Source organism: Chiloscyllium plagiosum, unplaced genomic scaffold (genome assembly GCF_037043375.1).
Source record: "Chiloscyllium plagiosum isolate Xiang-an unplaced genomic scaffold, Cpla_swu_hap1 HiC_scaffold_8, whole genome shotgun sequence".
Lineage (NCBI taxonomy): Eukaryota > Metazoa > Chordata > Chondrichthyes > Orectolobiformes > Hemiscylliidae > Chiloscyllium > Chiloscyllium plagiosum.
In genome coordinates, this window is record NW_028270146.1 from 52,531,992 (window position 1) to 52,555,016 (window position 23,025).

The 23,025-nt window shown below is 40.7% G+C and overlaps 1 long non-coding RNA gene across 1 annotated transcript in view; it reads left to right on the forward strand.

Moving 5' to 3' along the window:
- The window catches only part of LOC148149399 (uncharacterized), a 123,385-nt gene that overhangs the window by 48,092 nt on the left and 52,268 nt on the right, over nucleotides 1–23,025 (forward strand). Inside the window, exon 2 of the long non-coding RNA XR_015757903.1 lies at nucleotides 6,456–6,599. This is a non-coding gene — a long non-coding RNA (uncharacterized LOC148149399). The remainder of the gene's footprint in view (nucleotides 1–6,455; nucleotides 6,600–23,025) is intronic.

A 23,025-nucleotide genomic window follows, 5' to 3' on the forward strand; every position in this document is an offset into this window, starting at 1 on the left:
TATAGAAATTTGGTCAGATTTGGAATATAGTTCAGATCTCCATATGATAAAAATTATATGTAGACACTGGTGAAAGAAATGAAGATAAACCTGGATGATTCCAGAACTAGAATATGAAAGCAATTGGGAAAGGTTGTACAGACTGTAGTTCTTTCCTCCAGAAAAAGAGAAGCCACAGGGGTAGCCTGATAGAATTCTAGAGGATCTCACTCATGAATGAAAAATGACCAAGAGGGCATAGGTTCAAACTAATGTGGAAATAAAGCAATGGTGTTGTGAGAAAATCGTTTGAGCAAATTGTTCAGGTACAGATGGACTGCCTGCAAAGGTGGTGGAGGTAGGTTCAACTGAGACAAATATTCAGGACAGCATTGGATTATGAATTGGATAGAAATCGTTTGCAAGGTTGTGGGGAAAAGGCAGAAGATTGTCACTGGGCAACAGAACAGACATGGACATGATGGCCTCCTTTGGCAACATAACAATTTTGTGATTCTGTTTCTGTGATTGATGATCATGAAGAACTTTGAAAAGGTAGATATAGAGATATTTCCACTTATTGGGAAAACCAAAAATAGGGACTCTAAATGTAAGATGGTCTCTAACAAATCCAATGGGGAATTTATTTTAGAAGCTTCTTGACCCAGACAGTTCTTAGAAGTACGACAAGTAGTTGAGGAGATTAGTCTGGGTGCATTTAAGAGCAAACTTGACATACACATGAAAATCATGCTGATATTTAGATGAAGAGGGATGGGAGAAGGGTCAACAGAGGTTTGGGATTGGCATAGCCAAGTTAGGCTGAACAGTTTGATTTTTTCCAAGACTTTCCAAGACATCACAAAGAACAAAGAAAATTTACAGCCTAGGAACAGGCCCTTCGGCCCTCCAACGCTGAGCCGATCCAAATCTACTGTCTAAACCTGTCGGTCAATTCCTAAGCATCTGTATCCCTCTGCTGCCCACCTACTCATGCATCTGTCCAGATGTATCTTAAATTAATCTACTGTGCCTGCGTCTACCACCTCTGCTGGCAACGCATTCCAAATGCCCACTACCTTCTGTGTAAAGTACTTACCGCGTGTATCCCCCTTAAACTTTCCACGTCTCACCTTGAAAGCATGACCTGCATATTCTATGTAATTCTTTAGGAATGACGTAATGGTTTGTGCTTTAACCATTTTCATTGGAAAACCATTTCATGATTATAATCTCAAGGAAAGAAACTTTTCATCCTCATGTTTCACTTTTCTAATGGCAATTTGAAGTTGATGATTCTTCAGTGCTGACTACAAGGTTCCCCGATTTTAAAATATCCAGTTTATGAATGCTCGTACTTACAAACATACAAGGCTACCATTTTAAAGACCTGACATATGAAAATTTCTTGTATTTACAACCAACTCCTGCATTATGTTCCATACAAATCGACTTGCAAACAGACTCCAGAATGGAACCATTCACATCCCAGGGACTCCCAACCAGAAGAAATTATATATCCCTATTCATCCAATTCTTAAAACCTTAATTAAATATCCTCCTGTCCTTCACTGATTCAGTGAGGTAATACCTAGGGTAGAAACTACAGTACCAAGGCTATTGCTGCAAGAAGACTACGTAAAGATTAGTCCTCTTGAGTCATCAATATATGACCAGTTTGCTCAGTACACCAGTTGCCACAGGGGAAATGTACTGTTCCTAAGGAGTATGAAGAGCAGCCATCAAGGAGACATGTATTGGACCCAAGTTAAGTCTGGAAGAGGATTGGAGAAAGAGCAGATCAAGTCTTCAGCTAGAAATTGCAGAAGGCAAAGCCCCACATTTAGGTAACAAATAATAAATTCATAGAGATTTACTTCTTGACGACTGCCTTCAGCATTTCTGTTAAGTCTCACTGATTTGGCAATAGGCACCAGGATTTCAATAGCTGTTGTGCGTTGTCATCAGACTCAATCCACATTGGAAAGGCAGTCTGGAACATAGCCATCTGCACATGTTACTTGCATCAAATACTTGTTTTTTTTTTGTTTTTTTTATTTTTTTTTTACACAGTGAAAGACACAAAGTGCACGAATCTTTATTCAAATTCCACCACCAGGAAGACAGGAAAACACCCGGGTGGCCAGTGACAAACACTGCCCTTCACATCAAAGGGCAGTGCTGTGTGATCAAAACAGTGAGGGGGAGGGTAGGGACTAAATCAAAATAGAGTTGGAGGGAGAAATGATGCACTCCACTCCCTGCGGCGCCCACCTCTCCCTGAACAACTCCAGGGTGTTGGTGGACACCGCGTGCTCCTTCTCCAAGGACACCCGGGCTCTAACGTAATCAAATACTTGTATCTGACAGGCCCTCTATAATTAGTAATGAGGACCCTAATCAGCATGGAAAACAAAGTACTTCCTGTGCATTTTGCTCATGTGCAATCAATTTAACATATTTTGTAAGCTTTCAACCCATCATGCACTGAAAGCATAGATAGTGATGTCCAAGCTTGCCTTCTGATTATCAATATTTATCCCAGCATCCTGATAAATATATGTTGTATGCTCTTGATGGTTCTGATGGCCTTTGATTGACCATACAGAATTCTTCATTCTGTACCATCTGAGAGCAATTTCTACCTGCCAGCCACCTGCATCTTACCAAAACAGATTTCGAAAATTGGGGTTAGGTGTGGGAGAATTGCAGAGTGATTAGCCCACAGCAACCATAAGTCCACCTGAATCTTTAATAGCAGCTCTGTAAATGGATGAGTGATCCTCTCACCTGAAACTGGCTATTCCTGGGCAGCCTCCACAACCATATACTCATCCAAAACATTGCTGTCAAACAGTGTTCCCTCCAAGCGTCCTAACTCAACCAAGACCAGGTCACCTTATGCTCATTGGCCTGATAAGCAATGGCCTGATTTTAACATTTGGTTTCATATCCCTCCATGGCCTCAATCTCTTTATCTCTGTGACTTCCTCTAGCCTCACTCCTTTCTGAGATATTTGTGCTCCTCTAATTCTTGAGCATCCCTACATATGTTCCTTGTATTGGATGCTGATAATATTTTTAAATGGTGACCATCTGGTTCACTGTATATTCTGAGTGTAAATTGACTCCATTTTTCGAGAGTATTTCCAAGCTTTCAAATGTCAACTTATGTTTATGAGTAATCAGAATATTGATTGAGATTGTTTCTGGGAAACTTTCCTTATGGAACATTGTCAAATTCTGACATTTGCAAGTTCCACTTGAAAACAGTAAGTAGAACAATGGTTTACAGATTTAATCATACTGCCATGGTTAATCTTTTCAGATTATCAGCACATGTAACACAGGAAATGAATTGTAAATGGAGAAACTGATTCACATGTGAAAAAGATGCTTTGAGAGCATACCTTGTCAGTTTTTTAAAAACCATGAGCAGTCGACTGAAGGGGTTCTGTTAAATGATGGAGCAAGTTATCATAAAACAGATGGAATTGTTGTCCAATACTGGAGACAAACAACAATAAAGTGCATTGTTTCCTTACCAAAACAAAAATAACTTAATCATCTGCTTATCTTGGGTAATTATTGTCATTTTTTTTTATGAAGGTTCAGAAACACATGCAGAAACTTTTAGCTGGTCCTTTAAAAAAAAGCAGGCGATGGAAACTACTCTTAGGAAGTCGTATAACGGATGTACAGGCTAAAAGTCAGTTAGCTGAATCTAACAGAAGAGCACTATATTTAGGCAAGTGATCTTCAAAAGACAAGCTGCTGCAGTCAGACCTCTGCATTGTCTGCAACATGCTCAGTTGCCTGCTGGACTGCATTAAGGGTGGGTTGCTGTTTTGCCAATAGTTATCAAAGACAACCATCCCATAATTTCTTTCACTCATACCTGTTGCCATTAGAGATGGAAGCCACATCTCCCAGTCTGAAGGACACAGACACATTAAATACATCATCAAAGCTCTGTTTATCAAAACTGCCGAATAGATCAGCTTCACCTATTGTTGATAGCTATTGGCAGCAAAACAAACACACAGGAGCTGGGAATTTGAAGCAGTGACAGTCTTTCTTCATGTTCAGGGTATCGTTGACTGTACTCCATGGCGATTTCCAGAGAGGAAAGGTGTCATTGTGAGGCTAGATACCCAACATTTAGTTGGAAGAGATTTCTGATTAAAGACAAGGGATGTACGTTTATCGTGGCGAAAGTCACTGAGGATGTAATTTGTCACTTTGATATTTGCCTTTATTGTACTTTGGAAGAAAAAGAAACTTGATTGGAGGGATTCAGATATAGAATTCTGGAAGAGACAGGCATGAATCTGGGAGGAAACAGCAGGATCAGGACTTGGAAGGCAAGAGAGGTTGGAGATGGAGCTGAAGTACAGAGGGTCAAGGAGATGGTTTTCTAAGGAGACAGTGACAACAGCAGATTTGAATGAGAAAGACAGAATCTGAAGAGAGAATATCTTTAGAAATGTCAGCTAACATGAGAGGCAGGAAGGGAAGTTGTGTGGTCATTAGTTTAGTGAGGATAGGGCTGAAAACTAGGAAGTGAGTCTCATGGACAAGGTGAGTTTGGAGAGGGAATGGGGGAGATAGGAGAGAAATTAAAGAAAGATACAAATGAAGAGCCAGAGCAAGGGCATCCCTACAGGAAGTTTAATCTGGTGAGCTTGTGGAACAGAGTGATAGTGCAAAGTGCAAGACTTGATAGTACCGGACTTGATAGTTGCTCAACCCAACTGTGGTATTAAGAGCTAATATCAGTTGCCTGCATAATGCATATTGGTAAGTCTGCATACTTTGGATGTATAAGATTAGTGATGAGAACTGGGGAATAGCCTAGTTAACAGAATGGTTTCAATGACTTAATGAAAGTAGTTTTGGCAAGTTTTATTGAGAGAATTGTAAAGGTGAAGAGGGCTATATTTACATTTGTGTTATTGTTGAATAACTTCTTAAAGTTTAAAGCTTTGTCCTGGGTTATGCTGTTGATGGTGACTGTCAGCCAGGATAGAGCAGGCCCACTCGATACTGACCCGAGGAATGTCCTGCAGGTCAGAGTCCTGCCCTGACCTTCCCTATATGGAGCTCCACAAAATCACCTGAAAGCCTAAAGATTGTCCTAAAATGCATTACTATAAAGATAGTTCTTCACAAATAGTGAACAGAAAGTTGGCAACAGGGAATACAACCTTAACCTTAAAACCTGCAAACTCAATTTAGACCTTGGGAGGCATCCAGAAGTTGTGCTGTGAAACTTGGCAGACTGCCTGTTAGCCCACACACTGCCAATAGGCAGGTGCACATTCATTATATTGAAGTTAGGGGGGACTCCCACTCACTCCTTGCCCTTCAGTCTTGAAAATCTCTAAAAACGTCAGAGCTGCAGATCATTGATGTCGTTTCAAAAGTGTGCATTGTCAGGTTTCATTCTGATTTACATTTATGGATTTTGTGATAGTGATATATGTAACCATTTGTGTGAAATGTTGCTCTCATGTGGCAGTTGCTGAGTTTTTCCTTCTTACAGCCCTGCCCACTTACGCATGCCCAATCATCAACCTATTGTTTATAACATCAATAACAAGGTTCAGCTGGATAGATGCATATGTTCATGGAGTAAAGCAGGTGGAACGTTAGTCACCTTTTTTTAAGCTTAGCTTCCTGCTACCGTAATCAACATTTCACTTAGGCAAGAGATTTCAGGTGTTTGACAAATAATTACCAATATCAGACAGCTTCCTTTACTTTTAAACTATTTTAGCTTATTTAAAGGCTATGAGCTTGAGGTCTGAACCTGACATTACTCAGCATTAGACACGGAAATGATTTAGCAGTTGAATTCCCAGAATGAAGCAAATTCCTAGATGTACTCACTAGACTGCTGGTTCATTCAGCAGAAGGCTCATCTACACTGACCACACTCATCACTCTTAACTTTCTGCATATATTTACAAGACAATCTGTATTGGCTATTGATCACTTATTCCTAATTATCTTTCCTGTTAAGTACAGGCCTGCTGCAGATGGACAGTAGTAGTAAGAATGGGGAGAAAGTGAGGACTGCAGATGCTGGAGATCAGAGCTGAAAATGTGTTGCTGGAAAAGCGCAGCAGGTCAGGCAGCATCCAAGGAACAGGAGAATCGACGTTTCGGGCATATAGCCTTTATAATGAACTCCAACAATTTCCCTATGACAGATGTAAAGCTAACTAGCCTATATTTATCTTTTTAATTCCTTTATCTTATGAAAGTTTGCTACGTCATTAAAGATAAATTATATGTTAGCCAAATACTACACTTTCCAAGATTGTATCATTTCAAATCTCTTGACACTACAGAGCAAATCTGAGTTTTCTAAGGAAGATCCTGACATGGCTCAGAAACATGATGAGTTCTAGTTCATATTTTAAATTAATTCATACTATGTCAGATACTGAACTGATCTCTTTTTATTGCAGCTCTCCTCTGTCTTTGGTTGAATGTTGCCTTGATGTTAAGGGCAATAATTTGCACCTAACCTCTGGAAAAACAGGCTTTGTCTCCACGGCTTAATGAAGTATGGAACTAAGTGATCTGGTTGAACCAAAACTAAGAACTAGCAGGTTGGTTTTACTGAATAATTTTACTATTTATGATTTCTTCCATCACTTACTAACAATTCAGAGTAGGCTGACTAATAATTCTGAACTTTAACTGAGTTCCATGGTCTGCATGATTGTAAATTTGTCAGTTTTTACGTAGCACATTGGTAAAACTTAGATTTCATAGTAACCACAGTGATGTTTTGTAACGTTGCACATTCATTAAGCAAAACTCTCTATATAATTGTGACCAGTAATTAATCTTTCAGGGACTGAAATATGAGCAAAATGTTCAAATTCATTCATCAGATAGACTGCACTCCATTGTTCAGATATGCTGTTCTTATTTCCTATATCAGTTATGTGTACAGTGGCCTTTTAGTCATGTGGCTAGGCAAAAATATACTCATCATCCTCAAAGGGAAAATTCTATGTGCAACACCTATGGTTGCAAACTCAAAAGTAAAGAGACACTATTTGGAGGGAGGTTATTAAACTTTAGAGAATAATCTTGCTTTAGTTGTTTATTAGGTGAGATTTTCTGGAGTTGCAGGTACACAACTTGAACTTTGAACGTACAATATTTTTCAGAGAGGAAGGTAGAGCTGTTTCATCTTTTTGCAGGCTATAGCCAACATCTTTCATCTGATAGGCCTCCAGAATGACACTGTGATTACAGAAAGTCATTGTTGTCTTGCAAGATAGTACCTTCAGTTTAAATAAAAACATTAAGGGTGCAACATCTCCTGACCTGGGCTTTTCACATAAGTTGATTGGTGACCACTTCATGTGTCAGACAACAGCATAGTTTTAGTTTATTCATTCGCCGAATGGGTGTCATCTTCAAACCCAGTACTGAAGAAGAGTTATTCTGAACTCAACACTTCAACAGATGCCGCCAGATTGATGATTTTTCTCCAGCTTGCATTGGGTTTGTTTCAGGTTTCCAGCATTTGTAGTTTTCTTTTACTTTTATTGGCATGCCTGTCAGTGTGTTGCATCTAACCCCTACAAAACTTATTAAAGGAAAGAAACCAGACAGACTGCCCAGCATCAACCAAGGTAACAGAAGTGATGATGGCACAAACTGTCCTATCGATCTTGCAAAATCCTCCTTTACTCACATCTTGGTGCTTGTCCCAAAAGTGGCACAGCTATCCCACAGACTAGTCATTCACTACATTGCCTGTAAGTTATGATTTTGTTAAACTGACCACATCCCAGCTGTAATCTTCACCATTTGTGAGTAAATCAAGCTCCACTGAAAAGATAGTCTCAGAGATGGCAGCACAGTGGTATACAGTTAGTTGGGAATTGCCCTGGGAGTCCCCATTCTGATGAATGTACCTCTTGAAGTCTCAAGGCATCAGGTCAAATATAGGAAAGGAAACTTCTTTCCGGTTACCACATACTGCTCGATCAGCTGATGAATCAATCCTCTTCCATATTGAACATAACTTGGAGGAAGCACTGAGGGTGGTCAGTGAAGAGTTTACTCTAGGTGTGGGACTTCAAGGTGCATCACTAAAATTGGCTCAGTAGCATCACTCCTGATAGAGTAGGCCAAGTGCCAATGGACTAAGCTGCTAGAATGTACCTGATGCAGGTAGTGAAGGAGCCAACGAAAGGGAACAGTGCACTTGACCATGTCCTCCCTAATCTACCCATAGCTGATTCATCTGTCCATGACAGTATCAGTAAGCATGACCACTGCACAAACCCTGTCGAGACAAAGTTGCACCTTCACATTAAGGATACCCTCAGCTGTGTTGTGTGAGACCACCACCCCTATACTGAATAAATGAACAAAACTAACAAAGCAACACTGGCCATCCATGAGGCGCTGTGCATCATCAGTAGCAGCAGGATGAGAACCGACTGCAAACTGTCCCCTTATGACCCAGTATATAGCTCACTCTATTGTTACCACGATTGTTGGTTCAACGGAGTTCAAAAGGGCATGTCAGCAACAGCAGCAGGCATACCCAAAAATGAGGTGCCACCTGGTGATAATACAAGTCTGGACTACTTGCGTGCCAGACAGTAGAAGTTGCATGAGATAAACAAGTTAAGCAATCCTATAACCAATGATTAGATCTTTGCACAGCAGTCCTGCCACATCCAATTATGATTGGTGGCGGACAATTAAAAAATTCACGAGAGGATAAGGTTTCACAAATAACTCTATCCTCAATGATCGAGGACAGCACAGCAGTGCAAAGGAAAAGACCAAAACATTTTCAAGCATCTTCAGCCAGGAGTTCCAATCAGTCAATCCATCTCAGCCTTCTCCTAATGACCTCAGTATTGTAATTGCCAAATTCCAACCAATTCAATTCACTTTCCTGCAAAAGTCATGGGCCCCGACAACATTTCAGCAATAATACTGAAGATTTGTGATCCAAAAATAGCTGGGCTCTATCCAGAAAGCTGTGGCAGTACAGATACAACACTAGCATCTACCCAGCAATGTGAAAAAATGACTATGCCCTGTCCAGAAAAAGTAGCAGAAACATCACCATGTGCAAATTTCCCTCCGAGTCACATTCCATTCCTGACTTGGAAATATATCATTATTCTTTCATCATCACTGGGTAAAAATCCCTAACAACATTCTACCCCATATGCTCAGCAGCAGTTCAAGAATAGAATCCCTACAGTGTGGAAACAGGCCATTCAGCCTGACAAGTCCACACCAACTCTCTGAAGAGCATCCCACTCAGATTCACTCCCCTACCCAATCCCTGTAACATGCATTTCCCATGGCAAATCCATCCAACCTACATATCCCTGGACATTGTGGGCAGTCAATCCACTTCACTTGCACATTGTTGGACTATGGGAGGACACTGGAGCATCTGGAGGAATCTCATGCAGGGAGAATGTGCAAACTCCACACAGACAGTCACCTGAGGCTGGCATTGAGCCTGACTCCCTGGTGCTTTGATGCAGCAGTGCTAACCACTGTGCCACCCCCAGCTGAGTGCATTCTCCAGGGGAATCAGAAATGTGCAATAAATACTGGCCCAAAGCAACCCCATTCCATCAATGCATTTTTCAAAATGTAAAATGGACTGGCACTCACTGGTGCATCCTCTGAGTGCAGCCGAGGATAGTAAACATACAATATCACAATCATGACTGAAATGTGCTGATATAATGCAAAGATATCAATATTGGTTAATTGATGTGCTTGTAACATCTTGCTCATTTGATCCTGAAACAATATGCTTTCAGAAACAAGTTGGTCCCTAGTCTGGGAAAATTTAAACAGCTCCTTGAAAGATTGCAGCTGGAGCAAAGTTTGTGGATGCATTTTGATGGAGGAAAGGAGAAATTTGAAGGCTTCTGTTGTCTACAGGAAAGCAGGAAATAGCAGTTTTGCAGAGATATGGGGACAATATTTGCAATCTGCAACGTGATAGAGATATACAGAGGAGGAGACAGACAGGCAGCCTGATGGAGAAACTTGGCCCAGTCTCAGAGCTGGAGTAAAAGCAAATTACTGCGAATGCTGCCAGACCTGCTGAGATTTTCCAGCATTTTCTCTTTTGGTCTCAGAACTGGAGTGATAAGTATAAGGTCAAAAAACAGTCCTATTCCTCAGGGCTCTGCTGTTACTTTCACCTTTCCTCCAGAGGCTGCAGAGGCTGAGCACCTACAGTCCTTGACTATATGAAAGCACAATGTCCTAAACAGAGGGTGGCTTCCAAAGAAAGGTGAGGATGGGGATGAAAGTATAGCATCCAGGATTACTCGACCAGTAGTTTCAAATTTCACAACACTTTTCGAGATGGTGGTGTAGAACAAGCTAAAACATGCATAAGGCAGCAACTTACCTTTGACCTAGATGACCTTAGCAGAGCTGACTGTCACTAGCATGGTGGCATTGATCCAATAATTCAACACAGCATCTGAGAAGGTGGATTTGTGAGCATGTTTCATCAACTTGTGTATCTCCGTCCTGTAGGGGAGACTGCAGCATGTTAATGATTAAGCTTTAGTATGCTTGACCGATGCCCCTAGCATAACAGCATAGCAGTAGACTTGCAGATGTTTAAAGAGGTGATTGTGTGGCTGGTACCACTCACCAGTATTGGAGTATGCGTGAGGTTGACGGACAGTGTATGGTGAGTTTTAATTGTGAAGGCGTGCTCTTAAGTGAGAGAGTGCAATGTGATGCATTGGTTAGTGAATCTGAGATGGAATGTGCAGATGTGTTCACTCACTTTGACTACTTGAATGAGCATTAAACATTCCCTGTATATCTTGAGAATGATACTCTGGATTTTAAAACATTTGCCACCTATTCCCATTGTCTCTGAGACCTATTTATGATAGATTTCTGCCCATCAGTGGAAACATGTCCTCTTTCCTGGCCTCCATCTGTCTGACCAAAGCATCCAGGGTATTATCACTAAAGTAAGCCATTTCCACTGTATGTTGTGGCCTCGTTGTCCTGCAGTGATTCAATCTGATTATCAAGCAGCAAAGCAGCACTGTCGTGATTTCCTTCAGGGAATCAGGGCTGCATCTTTAAAGAGTGAAGATTTCCTGAATGTGTTTCTCAACCCCCTAGAATATATAAAGGCTGTTAGCAGTTCAACAGTGACCAGTTTAGTATGAAAGTCACTCACGGACCACACTAATCACTGAGATGGGTGGTTGCACAAAATTTATCTGGTTTTGAATTGGGTCAAGAATCAAAGACTTTGAACCTAAAAATGGAGCAAAAAAAAATTAAGTGAGATAACCATGGCTCTTTTAGAACTTGCAGACATCTGCTTAACATTAATTCACAGCAATTAATTCAATGTAAATTCATTGCCATTCTATCCCATGCAACATCTTTGAAATTTGACAAATCCTTCCTAATTTAGAACACAGAAGTAAACAAAATTACACTTGCTGCAAAGTTGATCACTGTTTAAGGAGCACATTTGTTATATGGGAAACAAGGTGCAAAAATACCCAGGTTTGTTTATGATGCCCTGTCATTTATTATCATTGATAGCTTAAGGAAATAAAAATTACAGGTGAGGTGCATACTGATTTATGAAAACAGCCCAGGAGGATAGTGGAGTACCTGAGCCAGGTATGGAGACAGAGATTGCAGATTCGCAAGATATAGGGCTAAGTATTGAAAAGGAGGCTAAAAAGGAAAAGGCTCAGGATAATGTAGAAAGGAAACATCCTGCACCCCTTGTAACTGCACAGACATGTGGGGGCAAATTGTGAGACTCCATTTCCACTTTAAGAAGATTCCTGTCCCAATATGGACCCACCATTCACCATCATCACTTCCACTTCCCAGCAGAATTTTACTCAGGCAAAATTCAATGACCCAGAGTCCTCAACTTCTCCTCACATGACAAGCCCTTCGTCCCTGGGATCTTTGGACTGTCCAACACATCCTTCCTCAGGTATGGGGCCCAAAACTACCCACAATATTCCAAATATATTTTAATCCATTTTTAAAAATTTTGGTTTATTGGGATCATAATTCATGAACTTATGTCATAATTTGGAACAGTACAGTCTCCTATTTCTATGAAACGAACAACTCATCGTGAAATAGCAAAGTAATGCAAAAATATATTTATTTCTGTCGAGCTTTACAACCTCCAGAGATGTAACAAACAAATATTTTGAGTTAAGAACAAAGAACAAAGAAAATTTACAGCCCAGGAACAGGCCCTTCGGCCCTCCAAGCCTGAGTCGATCCAAATCTACTGTCTAAACTTGTCACCCAATTCCTAAGCATCTGTATCCCTCTGCTCCCCACCTACTCATGTATCTGTCCAGACGCATCTTAAATGAATTTACCGTGCCTACCTCTACCACCTCTGCTGGCAACGCGTTATGTCTGGCGATGAAAAGGAATTGGCTGTCTTCTTTAAAACCCCCTCTTGGTTGGTTGCAACAAATATTTTTTTCATATACTAACACAACTGAAACATAGCTTCTTAGAAATTAAAAGTGTCAATTACCAAGGTTTCCAACCTCAAGAAAAGTAATAAAATGCAAATATATAAACATAATAAGATTAAAAGGGAGTGTCTGGTACAGACTGGAATAACAATTGATATGAAGTTTAAACATCTCTAGAATCTTTGAGTTGTTAGATTCTTACCCTGAAACCACATGGGGAGGTCATGGTGTATTGGTGAAGGCACGAGTAACCCAGAACAACAGATTTATGCTCTGGGGGACATGGTTGGTAGTAAAATTTGAATTCAATTTAATCTGGAATAAAAAGCTACTCTAACGGCAACCATATTGATTGTTGCATAAGTGCATCGAGTTCACTAATATCCTTGAAGCCATTTTTCTTCCCTTTTAAAAATGTTTCAATCCATAAAAGGAGTATAGCAATCGGATGATGGAAGTTAAAATTCAGTAGTCTATAACTACCACCATCATAACACTGTTTTTATGGAGTCATAGAGGCCCTTCAGCCCATCATGCCTGTGCCAGTCATCAAACATCCATCTATTCTAATCCCATTCTCCAGTACTTGGCCTATTGCCTTGGCTCCCACAGCATTTTAATTGCTTATCAAAATAGTGTTTAAATGTCTGAAGGTTCCCACCTCTACCATCCTTCCAGGCAGGGAGTTCCAGATTCCCACTACCCCCCCCGCATCCCAAGTTATTGACCCCTCTACTAAGGGGAAACAATTCCTCCATATCTGCACTTTGTATGCACCTCAGAATCTTGTATACTACAATCAGATCCCACCCTCCACATCGCTCACTTCCCCCACCCCCACACCCCCCCCCCCCAATCCCCTGACCCCTCAGCCTTCTCAGTTCTAAGGAAAACAATCCCAGTCCATCTAGTCTATCTTCATAGCTGAATTATTCCAGCCCATGCAACGTCCTGGTAAATTTCTTCTCCATCGTCTCTAGTGCAATCACATCCTTTTTGGCTTGTGGTGGAACTGTATACAGTACTGAAGGTGTGGCCTAACTAATGTTACATTTATCTCCATCATAGCCTCTTGCCTCTTGCGTTCAATACTTTGATTTATGTGGGGCTAATGCACTCACCATTTCGATACTAACATCTATGGCTAGTTAGTCTGCTTTTCACCAGGAAACTGAAAAAGGCCATCGCAATCAGTAAACAGGGCCTCAGAAAATATTACAATACAAAAATGAACTCTTCACCAAGGCAATGTTCCATTGGTGCCACAATGGACTGTCAGCCAAAAGGTATTATCGTGGGGTTTGAAGTTACACCACAGTGTTCAGAGATAAGAAGTTATCAACTGAGTCAAAGTGGCAATTAGTACAAGTGTTCTGCAAAAACAAAATACAAGGGAAAATTCAGTAATGTATTGTACACGTGATAAACAAATAAAGCTAATCCCCATGTATCAAAAATAATGGCAAGAAAAATATGGCAAACCTACTCTAGATCCCAGAGGCATGAGTTTTTTTTAAACACCTAAAAACTGGCAATGTGATGTCTAACAATTGGAATTCAAAGCCTTGTGGCTTTTAGACTAATGCTAAGATTCTTATATTTTGTCCTAGAATGCAACAATTAAATTGCAACTGGTGTTAATCAAAACACCTTCAAAAAATATTTTGTAAAACTTCAAGTGTAATTCTCATTAGAAACAATGTGATTTCAATCATTGTGGATTTTGTCACAAAGTTGTCTTCTATCTTCTTATTCTGTACTCAAGGAAATGTTCCTCCCTATCTACGCGGTGTATGGCCCTCAGAACTTTCTGCATTGCAATCAGGTTCCACCCCGATCCCCTCAGCCTTCGCTGGTCCATGGAAAACAGTCTCAGCCTATCTAGTCTCTCTTCAGAGCTGAGCTGTTCTAGCACAGGCAACTTCCTGGTGAATCTCTTCTCCATCCTCTCCTCTAGAATGTGGTAATCCGATTGAAGCCGTGGCCCAGATAATGCGACATATGCGACAAAAAGCAATTAGTGTTGTCAATACTGAGAATTTTGCTTCCTCCCATCCCCCCTCCTGCACCTCCTATTTCTGTTAGTTACAAAAAACTTGAGTAGCAATATACTCCACCCATGCAGCGATACTTGTCAGGGTTGCTGCATTAAATCAGGTTGATCTTTACAGCATAGAGAAAGGCATAAGATATTAAAAAATATAGATTTCATTCGATGAGATTAGTTGAAATTTCAGCATTAAAGACAAGGTACAATTTCAGAGGCGACTAAAACTTACAAAAGATTGAAGAGGAAATTAGAAGTGTTGCTAAACAAATGTGTTCCTGTCTGAGGAAGTACAAACTCACCACAGATACTAACCAAGAATTTAAAAAATGGCAGCTGGCAAAATGAGAGGCAGCCTGCGTGTTTCCTGCAAGAGCAGCAAACAGACTGAATGCAGTAGAGATGTGTGGAGTCAACTCTCACCCTGTCTGATAACTGATATATTTCCTTAACGCTAAAATAATTTTTGATTCCACTTGAGTTAGTTCCACCGTTGATTATTACCCAATTATACACACAGTCAGCTCCATTTTTGCATCTTTTAAGATACAGAAGCGTGAGATTGAAGACCCAGTACAGAAAGTACTGAAATGTTGGTCTGAGGCAACAGAAAGGCTTCTATGGGACTGCTTAGAGTCAGTGGACTGGGCTATATTCAAGAACTTAGCAGCCAACATAAACAAGTATGCCACTACCATCACAGATTCCATTAGTAAGTACTTGGAAGACTGTGTGCTGAAGAAATTAATCTGAATGTTCCCCAACTGGAAACCATGGATTAAGTCCAGGTCTGAGGTATTCAAGTCGAGCAACTCTGGCCTATACAGGACATCCAGGAATGGCCTTCGTAAGGGCATCAGACTCGCCAAGAGGCGTTACCAAGCTAAGCTTGAGACCCAGACCAACCATATGGCCATGTGTCATTAGTGGCAAGGCTTACATGATATAATGGGCAACAAAACAAAGTCAAATAGAATTGAGGGCAACTGCACATCCCTACCCGATGATCTCAATGTATTTTATGCTCATTTTGGACAGAACGTCAGTGAAATGATTTCTATCCTTACAACTTCAGATGTACCTGTACCCACAGTTCACTACCACAGACATTAGATTGACCTTCATGACAGCGAACTCATTGACAGTGACAGGCCAAGCTGGAGTCCCTGGCCTTGGACTTAGGTCTTCTGCAGACCAGCTGGCAGGAGTGTTCACAGACATCTTTAATCTCTCCTTATTATGATCTGAAGTCCCCACCTATATCAAGAAGACCACATCACCCCAATATCAAAGAAACATCATGCAGTGTGCCTCAATGATTTCCGACCAGTGGCTCTGACCTCCATAGTTATGAAATGCTTTTAGAGGTTAGTCATGGCTCACATCAACTCCAGCCAACCAGATTGCCTTGATCCTTTACAATTTGCCTATTGGTGCAACAAGTCCACAACAGATGCCATTTCTCTTGCTTTACGCTTTACGAACATCTGGACAACAAATGTCAGGTTCCTACTTTTTAACTACCATTCCACTTCAACACTACAATTCCAAACAAATTCATGTCTAAACTCCGAAACCTAGATCTTAGCTCGCTGTCTGTAACTGGATCCTCGTCCTCCTGACCCATACATCACAATCAGTAAGAATAGGTGACAACTCCTCCTCAATAGTAATCTTCAACCCCGGTGCGCCCAAGGCTGTGTACTCAGTCCCCTACTATACTCCTTATACACTCATGACTGTGTGGCCAAATTCTGCCACAAATCCATTTAGAAATTTGCTGACGACACCATCGTTGCCAATCGGATCTCAAACAACAATGAGACAGAATACAGGAAAGAGATTGTGTGCTTAGTGGCATTGTGTAAATACAACAATCCCTTTGTCAATGTTAGCAAAATGAAGGAGCTGGTCATTGATGCCAGAAGGCCCTGTCTGCATCAATGGTACTGAGGTGGAGATGATCAACAGCATCAAGTTCCTGGGAGTGATGATCACCAATAATCTGCCCCTGTCCAACCACGTTGATGCAATGGTCAAGAAAGCACAACAAGTCCCTATTTCCTCAGGAGGCTAAGGAAATTCAGCATGTCCACAAGGACTCTTACCAATTTTTATAGATGTACCACAGAAAGCATCCTATCTGGATGCATCACAGCATGGTTTGGCAACAGCAGTTCCCAAGACTGTAAGAAACTAGAGAGACATGAACAGCCCAGTCCATCACCCAAACCAGCCGTCTATCCATTGACTCCATCTATATTTCCCACTGCCTTTGGAAAACAATCAACATAATCTAAGACCCCTCCCACTACCATTATACCTTCTTCCACCCTCTTCCATTGAGAAGAAGATATAAAAGTCTGAATACACCTACAAATAAATTCAAGAACCGCTTCTTCCCAGCTGTTATCAGACTTTTGAACAGACCTGTTAAATGTTAATTCTGACCTCTCTCTCTTTATCTGGTCTGTTCTGCTACCCTGATGCACTTGTATGGTACAGTCTGCCCATGTAGCACTCAAAACAACACTTTTCTCTGTATCTCAGTACATGTGACAACAATAAACCAATCAATCAACCATTTTTTTTTAATCATTGGGAATGAGGTATTAATGGGATGTTCGTATGAGAACAGCCCACTTTCAAACAAAGTTGTGACTTAAAGTCACAACCTCTCTGTGATTAAAATGTACATGTCCTGGTTGGCTGACTTCATTAGGTCTCAGCCTTCTCAATAGGTGAAAGATCATTCAGTGCTATCATGCTCCAACTCAGAAGAGGAAGAAGGGAGATGTGGTTTACTATTATCAGTTACTGAAACCATTTGAATTTGTAAGGATTTTTTTTAACAGAAATTAAGAAGTTTATAGATTCCTTCTTTCTTTCTGTAGTTTTATCAAAAACAACTTTTATAAATGCTGAATAAGATTACCAGTCCCATATTTCACATTGTTGTGTTCAGTTTGGTTAATGAAATTTAGGAATGAAAATGCTGTTAGAAAATATTGTTTCAGTTTACCCAATATACCAATGATGTACACACAGTGGTCAATTTCTTGCAAGAGATGCGTTGGGTATGTGTGATTTGGAGATGCTGGTGTTGGACTGGGGTGTACAAAGATAAAAATCACACAACACCAGGTTCTGCGTGAATCCATGTCAGAGTCTGTTATCTCACTTTTTAGATTAGAATCAATCTAAACATTGTGGCACAGACAAGGAACACAGGGGGCTAACACCTTCAACATCTTAACAGCTTATCTGGCTGACACCAATTGTTACAGTTAACCTGAGAATGTAACTTTTTAAAACGTTTTGTGATTTACACATGAATGCAGTGAAACTATCATGGTCATTCTAACAGATAAGAGACTCAACAAACAATCAAGGTATTTTTCAATGTATAATTTCAGTTACATCACACTGTAAACTTTTGCTATAAATTCTGTGTCTTACAATTGTGCACTCCACAACCACCTGATGAAGGAGCAGCGCTCCGAAAGCTAGTGTTTCCAATTAAACCTGTTGGACTATAACTTGGTGTTGTGTGATTTTTAATATTGGATTTGTGGCCATCCATTTCACCCAGTCTATAATATCAGTGGCAGAAGAAACTGATTGATTTCCATAATGATTGTTCATTTGAATTTGATCAACAAAATACCAATGGTAATCCAATTGCTTACAAGCAGCTTGCCATTTGCAATAACAGCAAATATAATGGGACGATGCTTCCTTATGTTAGGCTCAGGCTTCTAATGGAGCACTGCTGTGAGCTGATGTTGATGCTCACCTTCTTTTTCACTATCATCTCTACTCTTTGGTTATGCAATTGTAACTGTACATATTGTTTCTGAGAGGAATCATAAACAAATGTGCAAGTGCTAACCCATTGTGCAGTGTTGCTGGTGATCATACAAACCAAACTATAAACTACAATAAAATACTGTAATTAACTGTCATGAATCTTTTAGCCTATCTCCCAAGGCCAAAGCAAGAAATCTCTTTCAAAATAATTGGAGCCTTTATTTATATTCATTCATGAGATGCATTTATTGCCCATCTGTAGTTGCCCTTGAGAAGGTGGTGGGGAGCTGCTTTTTTTTTGAACCACTGAAGTCTATTTAGTGTAGATACAAACACAATGGAGTCAGGGAGAGAGTTCCAGGATTTTGACCCAAAGACAATGAAGGAACAGTGATATATTTCCAAGTCAGAATGGTTAGTGACTTGGAGGAGAACTCTCTGGAAGGTAGTTCTCCAGTATGTTTTGGTAAGGCAAATCAGGGCAGGGCTTATATTTTTAATAGTAAAATTGTGGGAAGTGTTGCTGAACATAGAAACCTTGGTGTGCAGGTTCTTAGTGGGGCGGCACGGGGGGGAGGGGGGCGCACAGCGGCTCTGTGGTTAGCACAGCTGCCTCACAGCACAAGGGACCTGGGTTCAATTCCTGCTTCGGGTGACTGCCTGTGTGGAGCTTGCACATTCTCCCCGTGTCTATGTGGGTTTCCTCCAGGTGCTCCGGTTTCCTCTCACAATCCAAAGATGTGCAGATGAATTGGCCGTGCTAAATTGCCCATAGTGTTAAATGCTTTAGTAGTCAGCGGTAAATTTCGGGTAAGGGAATGGGTCTGGTTGGGTTACTCTTCGGAGGGTAGGTGTGGACTTGTTGGGCCAAAGGGCCTGTATACTGTAGGGAATCTAATCTAATCTATTAGTTCCTTGATAGTGGAGTCAGAAGCAGACAGGATAGTGAAGAAGACATTGGTTAGTGTATTGAATGTAGAAGTTGGGAGGTCATGTTGTGGCTGTACAGGAAATTGATTTGGTCACTTTTGGAATACTGCATGCAATTCTGTAGGAAGGATATTATGATAAGGTTGTAGAAAAGATTTACAAGTATGTTGCCAGGGTTAGAGGGTTTGAGCTACAGGGAGAGACTGGGGCTGTTTTCCCTGGAGTGTCAGAGGCTGAGGGGTGACCTTGTAGAGATTTATAAAATCATGTGGGGCAGAGATAGGGTAAATAGACAAGGTCTTTTCCCCAGGGTAGGGGAGTCCAAAGCTAGAGGGCTTAGTTTTAAGGTGAGAGGGGAAAGATGTAAAAGAGACCTAAGGGGTAACTTTGTCACATAGGGGATGGTGTGTGTATGGAAGGAACCGTCAGAGGAAGTGGTGGAGGCTGATACACTTAGAACATTTAAAAGACATCTGGATGGGTACATGAATAGGAACAGCTTTGAGAAATATGTAGGCGAAGTGAGTGTTTTTCTTTCTTTCTTTCTCTCTCTCTTTCTCTCTCTCTTTCTCTCTCTCTTTCTTTCTTTCTTTCTCTCTCTTAAGAGAGCAGCCCATGGTGCTCTGGGACTTTGATGATTTTCACCACTATTTTACTTATGTAACAAGTACTTGATAGCTAGTGAAGCTATATAGTTATGGCAGGGAAATGATTATCAAATTTTCTGAAGGAAAGAATATCTATCAATGCCATGATGTCCCAGGTCATTGAGGGCCAGAAGTCACAACTGACTGAATTAAGGGACTGGATTGGTGGCCAGAAATGGGAAAAGATTTAAAACATTATGTCGAGAATTGTATCATTTACACCCAGAATAATTCAGACCAGGGTGGCAATAAAGGAGAGTTAAAGCACTGGGCCAGCAGCTAGGACCATGAACTAGCCTTCAAATAGACTACACTATCTCCCTATCATCCTGAAGAGGGCACTTAAGGATATTGGGTCAGCATGGACACTTTTTATCGAATAGGCAAAGGACTGTCCACTCTAACACTGCTGATGTTGCATTGAAGACATCTTTATTAGGAATTTTCATTAGATGGGATCATCCCCACAGTATAAATTTGGACAAGGGAACTTGCTTCACAGTCCAGGAATGCAGGTATGATGAATATGCTTGGTATCAGACACAAGTTCCACATCGCCTACTATTGCCAATTCAATGGGATTGTCAAGAGGATGAATCACACCTGCAAAGGGATGCTGCAAAAGATTGTCCAAACAAATAACTGGACCCGGAACATAGTTTTACCCTGTGTCTTCATGCTCTGTAAGGAAATCGCTCTCCAGTTCAACTGGATTGCTTAGACCATAGGAGACTGAGGGGGTGACCTTTTGTAGTGGTCGGTAAAATTGAGAGGCATACATAAGGTAGATAGCCAACAGCATTTGCCCTTGGTAGGGGAGTCTAAAACTTGATGGCATAGGTGTAAGGTGAGAGGGGAGAGATACAAAAGGGTCCAGAGGGCATTCTTTTTTTCACTCCTAGTGTCTGGAATGGGCTGCCAGATGTTGTGGTGAAAGTGAGTACAATTTCATCATTTTAAGAAACGTTTCGACAGATACATGGATGGGATAGGAATAGAGGGATATGGACCAAACACTGGCAAATGGGGCTAGATTAATAGTGAAAACTGGTGGCATGGACAAGTTGGGCCAAAGGCCTGTTTCTATGTTGTAGATCTCTGACTCTAACCTCCATTAAAAGGCAAGGTTTGATCAGGGATAGTCTAGTTCTAGAGATCTACAACACAGAGAAAGGCCCTTCAGCCCATGTTCATGCCAGTCAAAAACAAGTATCAACTATTCTAAACAAAAATTCAAAAGGCCTGCAGATGCTGGAAATCAAACAAAAGCAGAAATTGCTGGGGGGTAAAAAAACTCAGCTGGTCTCGCAGCAGGATGTGAAGAAAGGACTCTGGACCAAAAACATTAACCCTTGCTTTCCACAGAGGCTGCGCGACTTGCAGAATTTGCCTAACTAATCTGAACCCATTTTCCAGCCCTTAGCTCACAGGCTTGTATGCATTGGCATGACAAGTACATATCTAAATATGTCTTCAATGTTGAGGTTTTCTGCCTCTACCACCCTTGCAGGCAGAAAGTTCCAGATTCTGTGGATCCAAAAGGTTTTTTTTTCTCATTCCCTCTAAATCTCCAGTCCCATGTCTTGACTCTGTGCTCCAACGGTCTTCTCATCAAGGGGAGAAGTTCATTCCTGACTGCCCTATCTTCGTACCTCCGTTTTATACATCAGTCATGGCCTTTTTTGATCTCCCTGCTTTAAGGAAAACAACTCCAGTCTGTCCTGGAGCTGCAAATATTTTCTACAGAGGTGTTCACTAGATCACTTTGGTGTCCAGAAGCTGCTACATGCTGCAGCAGCAACACGTCACCTGTTCTGCCATCACTCTCAAATCTTATTTAACTATTTTTAATTACTTTAGTTACCATGCTCTTCATTTTATTAAAGTTGTTGATGTAGAGACCCAAAAATAAACCAGACTTCTTTGTTTACTTAAGACTAGAAATATTCACTAATCCTACTGACCAATAAGCTGTTTTTCCTGTATTTGCCATGCAGTGGTTTGTGATGTCACTCTGCTGATTTTACTGTAGATCAGCCTCTCAATTCACACCTTTATTTTCTCCCACTTGCCCCTTGTGCTGAAGAGTTTACTTTTAACAGTAAACCCTAGTTAAAGCATCGACAGCCCCTCAATCAAATTATTACTCTGAAACACATTCCTAGCTATCTGCACTCGCCTTTTATCTAAGTCAGACAGTTTCCAGTCATTAAAGTGACAATGCTGTTGTCACTACTTAGCTGCAATAAGCAGCCCCTCGTTTAGACAAGGTATTTCAGGTTCTTGAATGCTAACACATTGTCATGCATTTGTTTCCTTTAACTGCAAACACTTAGTACAAGTGTCCCTGTCTCTGCGCCAGATGTTCTGAGATCAAATCCCACTCCAGAATCTGATGGTCAAGGAAGGTGAGTACATAGGCAGACAAACAGATTGAGCATTCATTTATAAATCCTTCCAAAATATTCTAATGAATGACTGTATGATGGTACAAAAATTGGAGTCTCTACTATAACTATTCATAACTCCAGACAACAGTATGCAAGTAAAAATGCTTGACTATATATTTTTCTTCTATGGAATCACTAAGCATAGAATCCAAACTATATTTAAATTTGAAATCTTATGCCAGTGTAAATAATTGTTCATTAACATCAAGATATCTGTTATCCAAAAATACAGTCTTCATGGTATATGTAACATACAGGGAATACACAGACCATACCATACAGCTAGGAGTGTCTTACCTCGAATCCACATCCTGGTGGCAAATGAAGGCAATACAGTCAAAATCCTTCAAACAATAGCAAAGTACTGCAGACACTGGAGGTCTGAAGTAAAAACAGAAAGTGCTGGAGAAGCTCCGAAAGTGACAGAGATGGCAACATCAGTGGGCTGAAGAAAAAGAGTCAACATTTCAAACTCAATATGACTCTTCTTCAAAATGAAGAACTTCCTCAAGTACTTTCTGGTTTTGTTTCAGTCAAATTCTTATTCAAGAAACAAAGAATTAAGAAGTCAAATACTGTGGTATTTATAATGATGACTGCAAAGTTTTGTAGAAGGCCAACTTTAAATCAAC